Source organism: Fistularia commersonii, chromosome 36 (assembly GCF_037954325.1).
Source record: "Fistularia commersonii isolate RoL2024-O1a breed Wild chromosome 36, RoL_Fcom_v1.0, whole genome shotgun sequence".
In the NCBI taxonomy this organism is placed as follows: Eukaryota; Metazoa; Chordata; class Actinopteri; order Syngnathiformes; family Fistulariidae; genus Fistularia; species Fistularia commersonii.
The window spans coordinates 3512658-3517229 of NC_141319.1; the positions used below are offsets into that span (position 1 = coordinate 3512658).

The 4572-nt window shown below is 49.6% G+C and overlaps 1 pseudogene; it reads right to left on the minus strand.

The window, feature by feature from the left end:
- Window positions 1-610: 610 nt before the first annotated feature.
- On the minus strand, window positions 611-1082 carry LOC147213382 (ubiquitin-ribosomal protein eS31 fusion protein pseudogene; annotated as a pseudogene).
- Between the last annotated feature and the right edge of the window lie 3490 nt (window positions 1083-4572).

The following is a 4572-nucleotide window of genomic DNA, read 5'->3' on the forward strand; positions in this document are numbered from 1 at the left end:
AGATGTGCAAACTGATTACAGTTACCTGACTTATGACTCCACAGGAAACCAGATGACTAAGTGGGGACGGATGGCTGATCCACAAAGTCCAAGCGCACCCCAACTATTGAATTTTTACTCTCACTGTCCCGAGTGTTTATCCTGAACTTCTTACGGACTGGTTTTCGTGTGCGTGGAGACGAGGATGAGCTCGGATTAAAAAGGAGCAGGTGACGCCTTTGTGCTTTTTCGGGTCTGATCATGGGACAAAGCCCCGTTGGGTTTCATGTGCCAATGACAAGTGTATAAGGAGACATGTATGCTCAATGTTAAATAGGGGTACGGACGGTTCGTCCACTCCTTCCATCTATTTGTCTTTGGGAGCTTGGACATGTAAAGGAGAATGCAACCAACAAAGCGGGACAACCGGAAGTGTTGGGGGTCAGTGTTTCACAGTATGCTCAAATGTGCCAGCAAATGGAACAGAGAAGAAGAAGAAGAAGAAGAAGAAGAAGAGCAAGAAGAAGAAGAAGAAGAAGAAGAAGAAGAAGAAGACCACATCTTCGTGTGTCTCTTTTTTTTTTCTGACTTTCTGACTTAAACGAGTCTTTATTGATGCTCTCCGATCCGTCTACTTGTCCTCGGGCTTGTTGAAGCAGTAGGTGAGGCAGCACTTTCTGCAGTAATGGCAGTTGGAGTGGCTCACCATAAAGACGCCGGCGCCACACTTGTCAGCAGGACACTCGCACCTCAGCCGGTGGATGTAGCTGTTTTCGTCCACGTTGTTGTATCTAAGCACAGCGAGCTTGACCTTCTTCCTTTTGCGCTTGCTCTTCTTGGGGGTGGGGTAGGACTTCTTCTTCCTCTTCTTGGCACAACTGCGAAGCCTCAGCACCAAGTGCAGAGTGGAGTCCTTCTGGATGTTGTAGTCAGAGAAGGTGCTTCCATCCTCCAGCTGCTTTCCCGCGAAGATCAACCTCTGCTGGTTACGAGGGATATCCTCAGTTAGCCTTGACATTTTCAACGGTATCTGAGGGCTCAACCTCGAGGGTGATAGTTTTCCCCATGAGGGATTTCATGAAAATCTGCATCCTGGCGTTTGACCCACCACTGCTCAATCCTTGTGGCGGATCATGAGACGAGACGGTGCGCATTTTCCCCAGCTCCACCATATTTATTATCGTCTGAAACGGGTCGGGAAAATTGCGAGCGAACTCCAATAGTTGTATTGCTTAACAACAATGGCAATGTAAAGCACACAAGGGAAGTATGTGGACAGTGATTTTTGGCAACGTTGTAGTTGATGTACCCTTGCAGAGTACAGAATTTGAGCATACATGAGCCAACAGTGTCTACTTGTAATCTGGCAAAATCACTCAGATAGTGGAAGCATCATTTATGGGAACATTTTCAGATGTATTTCTGTAAAAACGGGCGGCACAATGGCTCAGGGGTTAGCTCTTCTGCTTCACAGCAAGAACCTCTGTGATTCGATTCCAACAATGCCCTTCTCTGTGTGGAGTATGGAGGTTCAATGGAAACCCTAAATTGCCAAGACCAGTGAGTGGGGTCTGGTGGAGCCACAATGGTGGAGACCATTGTGGCGACACCGGCACATATCCCGGGTGACAAAGCTCCGGGTCTACAATGCCTCAGTCATCTCTGTCCTCCTCTATGGCTCCGAAACATGGCCGCTGAACAACACGCTGGCAGCCAGGCTTGATGGATTTGACTCCAGGGCCCTGAGGACATTAGAAGGCATCAGCTGGACCCAGCATGTCACAAACAAGACCCGAAGGGATCGAACCCAGCAGCCCCCAGCATCTCGCCTCGCAGCAATGCGGCGAGTTCGTTGGTATGGCCACATCATCCGCTTGCCTGCCGAACACCCCACAAGCTCCATCTTGGCCTTTAATCCCCAGCTAGCCGGATGGAGAAGACCCAGAGGTGCCCCCCGCACCCGCTGGCTTGATGTTGTGGCCCAAGACCTCAGGGCCTGCGGTGTGAGCCTGGCACAGGCACGGCAACTTGCCAACGACAGACCCCAATGGAGAAACCTGGTAGCCACGGTTGGCTCTACGCATTTCCTGCAAGAGGACTAACTAACTAACTAGTGAGTGGGGGAGTGAATGTTGTATGTCTCTGTATGAGGTGTGAATGAGGGGGCAATAGTTGTATGTCCGTAAAAGTGGCACCGGCGAAGGATTCCAGGGTGAATCCCACCTCTAGGCCGGCGGCAGCTGGGATAGTCTCTCGCCTCTCCGCAACCCCGAGTGCAGGTTTAGGGGTGTAGATAATGACTGAATTAATGTTTTAAAAACTCTTGCGGTTGCTTTGACCGCCGTGAACGCCGCCCGCCCGGTCATTCCCAAAGGGTCAGCAGGAGAGCGCGTCTTTGAAAACGCCTTCGGGCAAACAAGTGTGTCGATCATCTCAGCAATAATTTTGATAGCTCTCATTAATCCCGTGTCCCGCGCTGACATCAGCAGCAGCTGCCGGGCGCTGACCGCTGTGCTCATTATTTCACAGCGTTTTGTTTTCTCCCTTCACAGCTCACAGTCTCGGCCAGAGCTAATGGAGTCCCCCTGGCCCCCCCCCACCCTCTCTGCACCCCCTCTTTCCATTAGTGAGGTTTTTTTTTTTTTTTTGTCCTTTTTCCATCCAACCCAGATTGTCTTCATTGGCTGTCATATCAGTGGGAGTAAAACTCCATTTGATTGCAATCTTACATTAATAAAACATTAGTAGATGACACGATTTTTAAGTCATTCATTCATTCATTCATTCATTGATTATCCATACCGCTTATCTTGCGCTCAGGATGGCGAAGGTGCTGGAGCCTATCTCAAGTATAACTGGGCAAGAGGTGGGGTTCATCACCCTCTCATACACTCATCGTATCCAGACATACCGCCGTTCAATCGCTCATTCACAAGACCGGACGATTGAGCGTTTCCAGTGACCTCGCCGCCTGCTTTTGGAGGAGCCGAGTTAGCTTCGGCTTTTGACCTTCTTGTTCCGTAACTCTCCGCGACCTCTTCGAATGCCTCGATCGTTCCCGTCGTGATTTCCGCACACATCGATCGAGCGGATGGACTGACGAGCCATTAATTATGACTTGACATTTAATCATAACACACAACAATTACTCACCGAAGATAAAACGTCCGGACCGTTCATTAATCACTCACTCGTGTTTATATATCAAAACAACCGCCGGTTGGGAAGGGAGGCCTTCCTGTTTCGAGTACGTCGCCCCCACATCTGCGTGGGTTTCCTCCCACAGTCTAAAAACACGTCTCCATACGATGCATGAGCGGCAGAGTAATGGCTGTATGCCTCTATTTGACATGTGAACGACAGTGTGAACGGTCGTATATCTCTATATGCGTTCTCCCGATCGATCCGAGGCGAGCTCAGCCTTTTTCCCGACGACAGCCGGGACGGGCTCCAGCATCCTCGTGACCCTGAGATAGTAAACGAATGTATGACATGTACGGTACGTAAACACCAACAGACTCTTTTCTTTTCTTCAGATCCATCGAGCCGGAAGCTCCTCCCGCCCCGCCAACCCCCCGCCTCACCGCGGCGGCTCGATACGGGCGTCACGGTCGACATTCTCCCTCCGTTTTTCTCGACGCGTGTTTTCAGCACCAGAGATTTTCTTTTTCGTGAATTGCTCTTTTCGAGCCCCGCGGCCCGCTGTCACCGCCGTCCTTGAAAAGATTACACATTCTTCTCCACGTTGCGTGCAAGTGTGTGTGTGTGTGTGTGTGTGTGAGACGTACAAGAGATGGTGAGAACAGGGAGAGCGAAAGACCCTCCTGATTGAGAATGATTAAAAGCAGCAGGTTGTCAAACCCTGTTGCTATTCGTGACGTGACGACGTGACAGCATAGTAGCGGGGGAGGCGGCGGGAATGGGGAGGGAGGGGGGGGGGACAAGAAAACAAATCGCCGCCTAAAAGCTGTTAATGACAAACTGACATCGAGCACCTCCTTAAACTCCCCGATGTCGCCGCCGCGCAACCGTTGCCTTATTAAAAAAAAAAAAAGACGACAAAATTGACTCACCTTGTTTTCAAGGGAGATTAAACCACGAGACCCCCGGGTCCTCGTCTACAATGGCCCCCCCGGTATCCCCCGCATGAACGGTACTCGCTTTTTGAGCACCACTCAGACACACACACTCCACTCGATGCGCGGCTATTAGCCGAGATGTTGTTTAAGTCGGTCGCGGCTGCCGACACAGCGCCCACTGACACGCCTTCGCAGCGCTCATTTGAGCCCGCGGTATGTACGCAAATAGGTACGTCTGTTTTAAATGTTGTCAAACATCACTACCCACAGAGAGAATAATAGCAGTACTACGCAGTTTTCTTATTGCTGCTCCTTATTTACATCTACAGGACTGTCTCAGGAAATTAGAATATTGTGATAAAGCTCTTTATCGTCTGTAATGCAATTACAAAAACAAAAATGTCAGACATTCTGGATTCATTACAAATCAACTGAAATATTGCAAGCCTTTTATTATTTTATTAATATTGCTGATTATGGCTTACATCTTAAGAAAACTTAAAAGTCCTATCTC